At 44.9% G+C, this 14,670-nt stretch overlaps 1 protein-coding gene across 4 annotated transcripts in view; it reads right to left on the bottom strand.

The window, feature by feature from the left end:
* Positions 1 to 14,670, bottom strand: part of ccser1 (coiled-coil serine-rich protein 1) — a 1,158,875-nt gene that overhangs the window by 464,953 nt on the left and 679,252 nt on the right. The gene's annotated exons all lie outside the window — the stretch shown is intronic.

Genomic DNA, 14,670 nt, shown 5'->3' with positions numbered 1-14,670 from the left:
CTATATAGTGTGCAAGAAACAATACTTTTCACAGTGTACTAATGCATGTGACAATAATAAATCAGATCAAAAAGGTAGACACTGAACAACTCAAGCAGACAACTAGCTGTATCCTAAACGAAGAAAGAAAAGGAGAGTTGCAGAGATTGCGGGAAGGAATTCTGGAGCCAAGGCCAAGGCCAAATTAAAAGGAGACAGTATAATCCTGATCATCAGTTTGTGTAGGGATCATATGGTTGTGTGAGGTGGCAGGGAGGAGGGGTGTTTGTGGGGGAGGAGGTGGGCGGACGGGTGAGGGAGATGCAGGCAGCATCTCAAAGCCTCAGTAGAACAGGCCCAAGGATTAAAAAGTGTGACCATCATCTGAATGGGACCCAATTAGCCATCCATTGCCTGTTAGTCAACAGAGGGAAGCTTAACTGTCACCAGGTGCTTAAGGAATGGGTCCTCATGCTCAGGTCAGCACTAGGGGTGTTTGGGAGTAGTGGGGGTGTTTGGGGGGGGGGGGGGGGGTGCGGAAGGGGTGTGGTCAGGAAGGGATCGCAATCAAGATGATAAGAGGAAGAATGTTGGAAGCCAGTGCCTCAACTGTCCTTGTGTCGTGGGGCCCTGGGCAATCAGTCCCTTGCCTTGTCATCATAGAAACACTACAGAACAGAAAAAGGCCATTTGACCCATCGAGTCTGCACTGACCACAATCCCACCCAGGCCTTACCCCCATATCCCTACATAGTTACCCACTAATTCCTCTAACCTGTGCATCTCAGGACATTAAGGGGCAATTTTAGCATGGCCAATCAACCTAATCCGCACATCTTTGGACTGTGGAACGAAACTGGAGCACCCGGAAGAAACCCGCACAGACACAAGGAGAATGTGCAAACTCCACACAGACAGTGATCCAAGCCGGGAACCGAACCCAGGTCCCTGGAGCCGTGAAACAGCAGTGCCAACCACCGTGCCACCATGCCGCCCCTTATCTTGACATAACATACTTAGCGGTTAAAGTCATTTTATATTTGTACATGGTAAAGTCATTGGATCAGGAATTTGATCCAAGTTAATCCTCTGGGACATGGGTTCAAATCCCAGTCTGCCAGCTGGTGGGATTTAAATTTCATTGCTGAAAAGAGAAAATAAATTAAAAATCGGTGTCAGTAATGGTGATCATGAAACTAGCATCAACAGATCTAGTGAACCATCTGGTTCACTAATGTCCTTGAGGGAAGGAAATCTGTCGTCCTTACCCGATTTGGCCACCATGCGATTCCAGATCCACAGCAATATGGTTGTCTCTTAACTGCCCTCTGAAAGGGCCCAGCAAGCCACTCAGTTCAAGAGTTCAAGGACAATTACAGATGGGCAAGGAACGCTGGTCCTGGCAATGTCCCAGGAGGCTAATTTTTTAAAAAGATCCCGCCAAGAAAATAAAAAAGATGTTAAAAAAAAGCCTTATTGGGCCCCTAACCCTGACTACTTGCTGCTAATTTGGCTTTTCCACATAGAACTCTGGTTTAAATAACTGGTCTTCAGAACGCTTTCAACACACATGGTGGATGACCCTTTTGCCTTACTCAACAGAACAGGTTGGATCCTGCACAAATGGAGTGGGGCCTCCACAGGGTTAAGTTTTAAGTTTGTTTATTAGTGTCACAAGTAGGAACAAAGAACAAAGAAAACTACAGCACAGGATCAGGCCCTTCGGTTCTCTAAGCCTGTGCTGACCATACTGCCTGATTGAACAGAAACCCCCCTATCCTTCCGGGGATCATATCCCTCTATTCCCATCCTGTTCATGTATTTGTCCAGACGCCCCTTAAAAGTCACTATTGTATCTGCTCCCACTACCTCCCCCAGCAGTGAGTTCCAGGCACCCACCACCCTCTGTGTAAAAAACTTGCCTCGCACATCTCCTTTAAATCTTGCCTCTCGCACCCTAACCTATGTCCCCTAGTAATTGACTTTTCAATCCTGGGAAAAAGCTTCTGACTATCCACTCTGCCCACCCCATCATAATCTTGTAGCCTTCTATCAGGTCTCCCCTCAATCTCCGTTCTAGTGAGAACAAACCAAGTTTCTCCAATCTTTCCTCATAGCTGATGCCCTCCATACCAGGCTGAGTCTTATCTGTACCCTCTCCAAAACCTCCACATCCTTCTGGTAGAGTGGCGACCAGAATTGAACACTATACACCAAGTGCAGCCTAACTAAGGTTCTATAAAGCTGCAACATGACTTGCCAATTTTTAAACTCAATGCCCCAGCCGATGAAGGCAAACATGCCGTATGCCTTCTTGACTACCTTCTCCACCTGTGTTGCCACTTTCAGCGACCTGTGTACCTGTACACCCAGATCCTTCTGCCTTCCAATACTCTTAAGGGTTCTGCCATTTCCTGTATATTTACGATCTGTATGAGATCTTCTAAAATGCATTACCTCACATTTGTCCGGATTAAACTCCGTCTGCCATCTCTCCACCCAAGTCTCTAACCGATCTATATCCTGCTGTACCCTCTGATGGTCCTCATCGCTATCGCGCTTTGTGTCATCCACAAACTTATTAATCGAAGCAGTTAACATTTTCCTCCAAATCATTTATATATATATTACAAACAGCAAAGGTCCCAGCACTGATCCCTGAGGAATGCCACTTGTCACAGCCCTCCATTCAGAAACGCACCCTTCCACTGCTCCCTTCTGATTTCTATGACTGAGTCAGTTCTGTATCCATCTTGCCAGCTCACCTCTGAGCCCATCCAAATTCACCTTTTGCACCAGTCTACCATGAGGGACCTTATTAAAGGCCTTAGTGAAGACCATGTAGACAAAACATGCAATGCCCTACCCTCATCAATCATCTTCATCACTCCCACAAAAAACTCGAGCAAACTAGTGAGGCATGACCTCCCCTTCACAAAACCATGTTGCCTCTAGTGAATACGTCCATTTATTTCCAATGGGAGTAAATCCTGTCTTAAAGAATCCTCTCTAATAACTTCCCTTAGGCTTACATTAACACTGCAATGAAGTTACTGTGAAAATCCCCCAGTCGCCACACTCCGGCACCTGTTTGTGTACACTGAGGGAGAATTTATCACGGTCAATCCCCTTTCAGATTGTTGGAGGACTAGGGACAACGAGACGAATACATGAATAGGATGGGAATAGAAGGATACAAAAGGTAAGTGTGCAAGGTTTTAGTTTAGACATGCATCATGATTGGTGCAGGCTTGGAGGGCCAAAGGATCTGTTGCTGTGCTGTACTTCTCTTTGTTCTTTGAAACCAGAACGCCCAGAGGAAACCCACGCAGACACAGGGAGAACATGCAAACTCTGCACAAACAGTGACCCAGCCAGCAATCGAACCCGGGTCCCTAGTGCTGTGATGCAGCAGTGCTAATCACTGTGCCATCGTGCCACCATGGGGGATTCTAACTGCCCAGTGACACGTCCTGCTTGCTGAGCAAGATTAAAAACACATCTTCCTATCGCTGTAAGTAATGTCACTGGCTCACTAAGGAAACAGTTTGGGGGATGTGAGGACACTGATTGCAACATTATTTGTTCTGAATTTAATGGAAAATATACCGAGATGGGTGTTTGCATTCTGTGAGTGTTCCTAGGGTTGGATAAAGTACATCATTATCTGCAACATTTTATCATTACTAAAAGTGAAATCATTACTCCATTAGCGCTACATGTTCAGTACACAATCTACCTAAGCTTTTCCCAGTACATGAGTGCGCTGGAGATGATCTTAGATATTAAGCTGCATTTCCCCGACGGTACTTGGAAACATTTATCATTTCCACATGAACTCATTTAAAACACATTGCATGAAGATGCAGCTGCAAAATGGCACAGATCGGAGGGTAAAATAATGGCACGCGCTGAGTAAGATTTCGAATAGCAAAGTGCTTCCTGAATGCATGTATACAATGGCGAGGAGACAAAGCAGTGCATTCACAAGACAAGAGTGAATGCACTAATTTGCCAAAGAGCTTGAAAGGTCACAGATGCTCAAAGTAAAGTGCCAGAGTTCTTATGATCGGCATTCAGAATGTGACAATCCAACAAATATGAAGCATTTCTGTGTAAGATTTAAATGCACTTCATCAAGGAGACACCACAGACACAGGCCGTTTGGCCCAACTGGTGTAACTATTCAGGAAAGGTTCAGCGCGTGGCGCTTTCTTGTGAGCTGTCCCCTGCATACACTCTAATTCTATCTTTTACTCTCGTTCTAAGCTTTCAAATCTCTACTCAGGCTCTTATGAACTAAGGGGGCAGCACTGCTGCCTCACAGCACAAGGGACCCAGGTTCGATTCCCGGCTTGGGTTGCTGTCTGTGTGGAGTTTGCACATTCTCTCCGTATCTGCACGGGTTTCCACCGGGTGCTCCGGTATCCCCCCCGCACTCCAAAAATGTGCGAGTTGAGTGGATTGGCCATGCTAAATTGTCCTTTAGTGTCAGGGGAATCAGCTAGGGTAAATGCATGGGGTTACGGGGCCTGGGTGGGATTGTGGTTGGTGCAGATTCGACAGGTCGAATGGCCCCCTACTGCACTGTAGGGTTCCATAATTGTAACTCTCTAATAATGTTTTATTTCTACATTTTGCACCCTCTCCTTTCCTCCCCCCCGCGTACTCTACGAACATATGTTTTGTCTGTATAGCATACAAGAAACAATACTTAAGATTTTTTTGATTTGATTTAATATTGTCACATGTATTAACATACAGTGAAAAGTATTGCTTCTTATACGCTATACAGACAAAACATAACATTCATAGGGAAGGAAATGAGAGAGTGCAGAATGTAGTGTTACAGTTATAGCTATGGTGTAGAGAAAGATCAACTTCACGTGAGATAGGTCCATTTAAAAGTCTGACGGCAGCAGGGAAGAAACTATTCTTGAGTCACTTGGTACGTGACCTCAGACTTTTGTATCTTTCTCCTGATGGAAGAAGGTGGAAGAGAGAATGTCCGGGGTGCGTGGAGTTCTTAATTATGCTGGCTGCTTTTCTGAGGCAGCAGGAAGTGTAGACAGAGTCAATGGATGGGAAACTGGTTTGAGCGATGGATTGGTCTACATTCACGACCTGCTGGCAACAAGGAAGAAGCTGTTCTTTAGTCAATTGGTACGTGATCTCAGACCTTTGCATCTTTTTCCTGACGGAAGAAGATGGAAGAGAGAACATCCAGGGTGCGTGGGGTCCTTAATTATGCTGGTGCTTTGGCGAGGCAGCGGGAAGTGTAGACAGTGGCCATTATGGAATTTGAGCCTAGGGCTGGCGTGCCTGCTAAATCAAGGTCAAATATCTTGTCGGGTTTTCTTGGATATGTGCAAAACTGGTAGTATTTTATTTTAAATCTAACAGTTAGTTTAAATCTACTAATTCCCAGTCACTTTAAAAATGTATTTATTAGGCTGTTCAAGTGTGTCTGGCACCTTCAAAGCAAGATAATAAGCTGAAATAACTACTAATGATGTAGTAACTACTGATTATAAATAGTGCTTCAATAGAAAGTTTGTAGCAGCAGTTAAGGGTTAATTATTATTTCTTATTCGGAACACAGGAATTAGGAGCAGAAGTAGGCAAATTCAGCCCATCCAGCTTGCCTCTTATTAATCACAGAATCCCTACAGTGCAGAAGGAGACCATTCGGCCCATCTAGCCTTCTCCAACAACAATTCCACCCAGGTCCTATCCCCGTAACTCCACCTATTTACCTTGCTAATACCCTTCCTTCCCCGACGCTAAGGGGCAATTTAGCATGGCCAATGCACCGGACCTGCACATCTTTGGAGTGTGGGAGGAAAGTGGAATATCCAGAAGAAACCCACGCAGACAAGGGGAAAAGGTGCAGACTCCACATAGAGAGTGACCCAAGGTCGGAATTGAACCAGGATCCCTGGCGCTGTGAGGCAGCAGTGCAAACAACTGTACCACCATGCCGCCCAAGAATTGAACTCGCGACCACTAGTTGACAAGGCCAGTGCTCTAATCACTGAGCTATGAAGCCAAGTGTTAAAGCCAGTTACTTAAGAAGTTAACTAAATCTAATAGGTACTGTTACATCGATGCTGCTATTGACTGATCAATTACTGCTCGATAAATTTGTTTGGCAATTAAAACTGAATTCAAAGACTAATGTGCTTCTAAAGTCAAGGAGGATCACTTGACAGCATGAGGTAAAATCATCTGGCACCTGAGGGAGACTGAAATGTTTTCTACACAACCCTGTTGATTCTACAGTGACCTGAACATGATGAGGTCTCTGATGCAGATTCTGGGCCACACGCTCTGAGTTCAAGTCATGGAAAGTGAGTTAAGAATGTGGCCACACAAGTTGACCGTCAACACGCAAATCTTTCCAATACACCTGATGACAGACGATAAGGGTGGAAGAGAGACTTTCCTGATTGGCCATACTGCAGAAAGCAGATCACTTGCAGTATTTTGTGAAGCTTCATCGTTGTGACGATGCTGTGCCTTTAATAAATTGAGCGGCACGGTAGCACAATGGTTAGCACCACTGTTTCACAGCTCCAGGGACCTGGGTTCAATTCCCAGCTTGGATGACTGTCTTGTCAAGTTTGCATATTCTCCCCGTGTCTGTGTGGGTTTCCTCTGAGTGCTCCAGTTTCTTCCCACAGTCCAAAATGTGCAGGTTAGGTTGATTGATCATGCTAAAAATTGTCCCTTAGTGTCCTCAGATGTGTAGGTTAAGGGAATTAGTGGGTAAATAGGTAGGGATATGGGGTAGGGACTGGGTGGGATTGTGATTGGTGCAGACTCGATGGGCCAAATGGCCTCTTCCTGCACTGTAGGGTTTCTATGTTAAATGTATTTGTGTCATGTTTCTTGTGCAGGATTTAATTTAGCAGTCAGCTCTTTTAACTAGTGCCGCTTTTTCTGTAACCATTCGCCCCCTGTTGATACTGCAGTGGAATAATTGCTCCTAATCGCTAAAATGTTTATTTTAATCTGGGCTAATGCTGTTCTGTTATTTTAGTGTTTCAGGATGAGGCTTGATCAGATTGATTGACAGGTAAAAATCATGTGACTGGGCAGGACTATATGACACAGAGAATTCAAGTCAGTTGCTGCTTGGGATCTTTAGAGAAATGTAGTTTGTCTGTGTCTCTTTCTCTCTCTCTAGATTTGGAGACTGGGAATGGTGACGGAGTCAGTCTCTCTTTCTCTGGAGGTTGCTGTATGGGAGTTAGAAGACAGGTGAAATTTCTGTATCTGTTCAGAGGGGTTAAAAGGCTGGAAATCTAGCATCCACAAATGCCTATGTCTTTTTGTACCAACCAAGTCTAAAGTGGGAATTATGTCTATGCGGATATTGCTTACATTGGAACTGTAGAGATAGCTGGCTGTTAAGAATTATACCATGTCACTTTTAAGTATTGTCAATTGGTAAAAGTTACGCTGCTTCTTCTTGTTATATTTTAACAGTTTTGTTGAATAAAGTTTGTTTTAATAAAAGCTTCCCAGTGGGTCAATCAAATCATACTGGAGCAAAACATCCTACGCTCACCTTAATGCCAAAATCAAAAACAATTGAAGTCTAGGCTACCTTGGCATTACTGATCTGGTCCCTGATCATGCACTAGCCCAATGGAAGTCTATGGTCATCAACATACTCTTTGGACATGGTATCTGAAGGAGGAGGATAGAATTATAGCGTCCTACAGTGCAGAAGGAGGCCATGTGGCCCATCAACCCAGGCATCCCCATAACCCCATACATTTCACCTATCTAGTTCGCCTGACTCTAAGGGACAATTTAGCATGGCACATCTTTGGAGTGTGGGAGGGAACCGTAGTGCCCAGAGGAAACCCATGCAGACACAGGGAGAACATGTAAACTCCACAGAGACCCAAGCTGGGAATCGAACGCAGGTCCCTGTTGCTGTGAGGCAGCAGAGCTAACCACTGTGCCACCGTGCTGCCCAGATGAGCAAGTGATAACACTCTCGAGGGTGAAGGGAACTTGTGCCCAGCTACAAATGAGTCTGAGAAAACAAGTCAGTGCAGAAGCATCAACATCCAAGGGGCTAAACTACAAACTTCTGCCTAGCATGAAATGAAATGGCAACAAATGGAATGAAAGACAGGGTCACTTCCTGTCCTGTTTACAGTGGTGCTCCAGCTGCTGTGAGGTGGAACTGTATTGGATGACAGAGTGCCTGTGTGTTTCAGGTGGTGGGTCACTTGCAAAAGCAATTTGGGCAGCAAAAGACAAAGGAAGAGTGGCGATAGAGGGTGCAAGATGGAAGATTGTCTATGTCCTACACGACCCTATAGTCCACTTCCGCTGGCTTAACTAAAAAAATCCTCCTGCCCTACGTCGGAACGCTCAAAGGAAGACCAGCTGGCAAGAGGAGTTTCTGGAGCTGACAGAGATTAAATGAAGGCTCGCGATGTTTTATAGATTCAACTTTCATATGTAAATACCCAATAAAAAGAGCACGAGGCGATAAAAACTATCACAATGAATTAAGCTTATTAGAACAGCGTAAATAATAATAATGAAAGCAGAGGCTGATTAATTATTTATGACTCTGCCCTTCACACACTATTGTCCTTGAATTTCTGGGTCACTGTCTCTGACTTTCAAGTTTGAGATATACTGACGGAAAAATAGATTAAATGGGAAGTTTACAGGGAGGACAACTTGATAACAAACAGCACGTTGAGAGAACTGGGAATGATTTTGGGAGTGAGCCAGTGCAAACATCAGTTCAGAATCCTGTGCAATGGCAGCACCTTCCAATCCTCTACCCATCTCGCACAGTTTTAGCTTGTCAAACGCATGGATCAATGCAGATTTTTGAAGTAGCGTCGGAATACATCTAAATAAATAAATCTAAGCTCCTAAGATGTGAGGAAACAGCTGAATAAATTGAGCATGTAACGCCCGCATGACACCTAAATCCATTGAATATGCCGATACACATTATTCTCAGCAAACTAAACGCGTTTAGGAAATTGCAAATGACTTAGCTTTGTCAGCGAGCAATCCTGAGAGTGTCCCCGTTCATCCAACGTGTCTGGGCAGTCTTCACACTTTGTCAATATTCCAAGGTTGTGGATTGGAGGAAAGGTGGGATGGGGTGGGAGGGGCGAGGGCGGGATTAGCAATGGCAGCCGGCTAATCCTGATGATGTTCCCAGTGCCAACCATTACAGAGGTGGTGGGTTTGGGCCTTACAGAGATACCCACCCCCGTGAGGTGGGCACTAGTCATCACCTATTAAGAGTTTTGTTAAGCCCACTTAAAGGAGACCAACTGGAATTTGCCAGTTGCCCCTAGTTTTCCATGTCATCGGGGGGTAGCTTAGAAATCTGCAATCAGGCACCTCAAGGCAGGTGCCCCAGGCACATCTTGCCTGACTGGGTGCGAGAACAGGTACAGGCCACCCTACAGAAGGGCTCCCACCTCACAGTGCTGGCTGAACTGCAAGAATCACCTTTTGTTAAAGTTGTTAAAAAATGTGACTGAGAGGGGGCCTCCATATTGAAGCGCCCTCCCTGTTACCGACCTGCCATCATAGCTGCTGCTCCTCTCCAAGTGGGAAGGCATCCAATTGGCCCTCCAGCTCTTACAACCCGCTTGCCCCAGTTAATTGGATGGGGAACTTACCTCCAAGCTAATTGAAGGGACCCCCTCTATGAAAATGCAAATGTGCGACTGTGTTCAGGAACCAGAAATAGTCCCGGCCTCTGCATCCCACCCCCAGAGAGAAAATACAGCCCCCTGTGTTAAAGCACCAACCAGTGTGTGACATAAATGAAGAGTATTAGTGGGGATGGTTTAAAAGCAGTGTTTCATGTGATTTGGCCATAAGTGCTTTCAAGGAGCCAGTGCCGACACACTGCATTTCCAATCTCCCTGCATTTCCTGCAGTGCTGAAATATTCTATGATTTGATAATGAAGCTCAATGTTTGAGCTTATACAATGGTTTAGTCAAGGCTGTTTGCTGTTGGAAGTATTACCTGCATTACAATCCAAACCCTCTGCATTAAAATCCAAACTTCCTGCATTGCAATCCAATCTCCCTGCACTGCAATCCAAACCCCTGGATTACAATCCAAACCTCTTGCATTGCAATCAAATCTTCCTGCATTACAGTCCAATCTCTCTGCATTGCAATCCAAACCTCTTGCATTGCAGTCCCGTCTCCCTGCATTGCAGTCCCGTCTCCCTGCATTGCAGTCCCGTCTCCCTGCATTGCAGTCCAGTCTCCCTGCATTGCAGTCCAGTCTCCCTGCATTACAGTCCAGTCTCCCTGCATTACAGTACAATATTTCTGTTGTTTCTTTTGCTGTGCCAGGGTACCTTTATTAGTTGCTTTCAACGTGATTTGATTTATTTTTGTCACATGTATTCGAATACAGTGAAAAGTATTGTTTCTTGCATGCTGTGCAGACAAAGCATATGGTTAATAGAGAACATAAGGGAGAAGAAAAGCAGAGAGTGCAGAATAGAGTGTTACAATTATAGATAGGGTGTAGACAAAAATCAACTTAATATACAACAGGCCTATTCAAAAATCTGATGGCTGCAGGGACAAAGCTGTTTTTGAGTCGGTTGATACATGATCTCACACTTCTGTATCTTTTTCCTGATGGAAGAATTTGGAAAAGAGAATGTCCGGGGTGTGTAGGGTCCTTAATTATACTGGCTGCTTTGCCGATGCAGGGGGAAGTGTAGGCAGAGTCAATGGATGGGGGTCTGGTTTGCGTGAAGAACTGGGCTACATTCACGACCCTTTGTAGTTTTTTGCAGTCTTGGACAGAGCAAGAGTTATACCAGGCTGTGATACAACGAGAAAGAATGCTTTCTATGGAGCATTTGTAAAAGTTGAGAAAAGCTTTAGCTGAATTTCCTCAGCCTTCTGAGAAAGTAGAGGCATTGGTGGGCAGGTTTGGTGGTCTTGCCCGCTTCGAATGCATATTGGAAAACCACAGGTGCGATTCTTCAGACCCGACATCGGCAGGTATTGTCACGGATGGGATGGAAAAATTTGGAAAGCTGCTAAAAGTATGTGCATAGACCATACTGGTCTCTATAGGTGAAAAATGACTGCGCCATTTCTCAATCCGTGTTCCCAATGAGGTGAGGCTGTGTGCCAAGAAGCAGGTGAAAATATTGTAGCCAATCGTTCCTCGGTTCCAACAAATCCCTTTCATTCATCGGATCTATTATGTTTGGTTTGTTTTGTTGCCCTTTTGCTGTTATACCTCTGTGACAGGACCTCACTGTAAATCATTTCTTTCAGTTAAAGTGAGCTTTTACCCTCTCTTCACAGACATTAACCTGGAAATTTCACTCGAGACTGGCACATTTCCAGATTAATACTGCAACTAATGGTCTCCAGTCAAGGAGTATTCTTCAGGACGTACTCTTAAATGCTTATGTCGATGTCCCAAAATCTTTAATCATTAGAATCCCTACAGTGCAGAAGGAGGCCATTCGGTCCATCGAGTCTGCACTGACTCTCTGGCAGAGTATTTTACACAGGCCGTCTCCCCCGCTCTACCCCCATCATCCCACACATAGTCCATGACTAATCCATCTAACTTGCTCATCTTTACTGTGGCCAACTCACCTAATCTGCACATCTTAGATGTTCATTACAGTACAGATAGAGACTTCGTCCCACACGTCCCTGCTAATTTTCATCCAAATTCTGCCACAGTGCAGCAAACTTGTTTGATTCAATCCAGAACAAAGTTTGTACCCAGTCACGTCTGCTACAACAGCCAACTGCATTCATACAGCGCCTTCAGCTCGGAGAGAAATGGTCAAAAGTGCTCCACACAGAAACACAATTTAATGAAGAGCCCTTTTGTTTTTCCAAGTTAAAGCTTGTTTATCAGTGTCACAAGTAGGCTCACATTAACACGACAATGAGGTTACTGTGAAAAATCCGTTAGTTGCCACACTCCAGCAACTGGTTGGGTACACTGAGGGAGAATCAAGTGTGGCCAATGCACTTGACCAGCACGTCTTTCGGATCGTGGGAGGAAACCGGAGCACCTCGAGGAAATCCACGCAAATAGGGGAAAGAATGTGCAAACTCCACACAGTCAGTGACCCAAGGCCAGAACTGAACCCAGATCTCTGGCACTGTGAGGCAGCAGTGTTGACCACTGTGCCTACGTGCTGCTCATAACGCTCCTGGGTTAGGATAAAGAAAATATCCAATTTCTGTTGTCAATCACGACCCAGTCACCTCCACCCACCTCCCCTCCGTTGGAAAGTGGGTACAAGTGTGAACACGAGGTGAGGTTGAGGTCAACAGCAGAGGTGGGAATGAGAGGGAATGTGGATGGATGGGTTGAGTGAGGATTAAATTAGCTCTGACAGAGGAATAGCCAAATATACTCTGCTCCTGCGTGCATCAATGAATGAAGGGGAATGACTGAGAAAACTAAACAAATTGGGGAGAATTTCTGCTCATCAATTATTCATAATCACTATAGCAAGATATTAGGTTTGAGAAACACTCTAATGATTATTTTGGCAACTATAATATGCACCCAATCAATCCAGGTTAATGAGGACAATCACTGAGGTAACACCTCTCGCTCAGGCAACATTTCTTCTTTTTACATTCGAGTGCACAAAGAAAAAAGGATACTGCTATGGATACCAGACACTGCACGACACAAGGCACTTGGCCAATTACACAGGGGATGTGAGCCACTTTTACAGCTAATTTCCCTTTTGGAGATGATAGACAACTGAATGTTAGCGTCTCAAGTCAGCAATGATGGAACTTCCCTGTTGACTGGTACACAAGAGCTGAATCTCTAAACTGTCTGTGCTTTATATGCTCTGTCTGAGGCCAGAACTCTCCATTCACCTGACGAAGGGACTAACCCCGAAAGCTTGTGAGTCTATTATCAAATAAATCGGTTGGACTAAAACCTGGTGTTGTCAGACTTTTTACTGTGTTTACGCCAGTCCAACGCCGGCATACCCATAACACAAGAGCTGACACAGAGCAGAATTTTATGAGACTTTTCTAAGTGCCAGGCAGGTGTGAACTGGGAAAGTTCCAGATACATTTTTGGATGAGTTTTCAGGCCCTATCTAATAAATAAAAACTGTAGTTTTGGTCTCCCCCACAAGTGGAAACATTTTCTCCACATCTGCCCCATTTCACACCTTAATTGCCAGCAAGGCCTCCATCAGATGAGTCACCGGCCTTCTCTTTCCTACTCTGCTGCTGATTCTAGTGTTGTCGATGGCCAAAGACACCACTGGAACTAGGTTGTGATGTCCCTTCCCCGTTGATCTAACACTCAGTTTTCCAAGTAAAGAGTGGGGGAGACAGCAGAGTGGGAGAGGGCAGAGCGATGGCCCATAAATCATAATGTGGAGATGCTGGTTTTGGACTGGGATAAACACAGTAAGAAGTCTCACAACACCAGGTTAAAATCCAACTGGTTTCTTCGGTGGCACAAGGCATTAGCTTTCGGAGGGCTGCTCCTTCATCAGTTGAGCGGAGACACTTTTCACTCACCTGATGAAGGGGCAGAGCCCTGAAAGCTTGTGGCTTGTGCTACCAAATAAACATGTTGAAGTTTAATCTGATGCTGTGAGACTTCTTACTATGAATCATAGCCTGTGATAGCAACTTCAACAGCAATGCACTGCCAGTGGAGGTGGTGGAACAGGTATGTTACCAACGCTTAAGGTGCATCTTGATAGACACATGAGCGGGAGGTGAACAGAAGGATAGAAACCATGCAAGCTTGGTGGGCAGAAAGGCCTGTTCTTGTACTGTACTGTACTTTGTTCACAAAGCACTGCATTATGAAGACTACCTATTTTGACCTCCGTATTGTCACTCAAGATGCCCTGCATCAGGTAACCTGCTGCTGAAACCCTCAGCTATGTCTCTGTAACCTCTGAACTTGACTATTCCAATATGCTCCGTGTGTAGGGTGGACAGGCCAATGAGAAAAGCATTGGAATGGCCGATATAGAGGTGAGGAAAGCACAGAAATATAAAAACATAAAAGACAGGAGTGGGAGGAGGCCATTTGGCCCTTCAAGCCTGTCTGCGCCATTCATTCCGATCATGTCTGATCATCCAACTCAATAAATAGCCTAATCCTGCTTTTTCCCCATAACCTTTGATCCCATTTGACCCAAGTGCTATATCCAGCTGCCTCTTGGAAGTTTAAAGTTTATTTAATAATGTCATAAGTAGGCTCACATTCATGTTGCAAAGAAGTTACTGTGAAAATCCCTTAGTCACCACACTCAATGCCCTGTCTGGGTACAGCGAGGGAGAATTTAGCATGGCCAATGCACCAAAGCAGCATGTTTTTGGACTGCGGGAGGAAATCATGCAGACACAGGGAGAACATGCAAACTCCACATAGTCACCCAAGCCAGGAACTGAACCCAGTTCCAGGCGCTGTGGGGCACAGTGCCACTGTGTCGCCACAGAGTAAAGAGAGAGAACAAAGGAGCAGAAGCTTACAGAAATAAGACCAAACTTGCCATCATCCTATAATCCTTCAGTGTGCTCAAAAAGAGCTTTAACAAGTCTAGTCACATCAACATGAATTTCTACAGTGTATTTTGTAATGGACTCAAAAACACCCTGATGCACAAAAATTGCTTTTGGTC

The sequence above is a fragment of the Carcharhinus amblyrhynchos genome, chromosome 1, assembly GCF_965287045.1.
Source record: "Carcharhinus amblyrhynchos chromosome 1, sCarAmb.v2.hapA, whole genome shotgun sequence".
Classification (NCBI taxonomy): Eukaryota; Metazoa; Chordata; class Chondrichthyes; order Carcharhiniformes; family Carcharhinidae; genus Carcharhinus; species Carcharhinus amblyrhynchos.
This window is presented reverse-complemented; position numbering and strand designations above follow the sequence as displayed.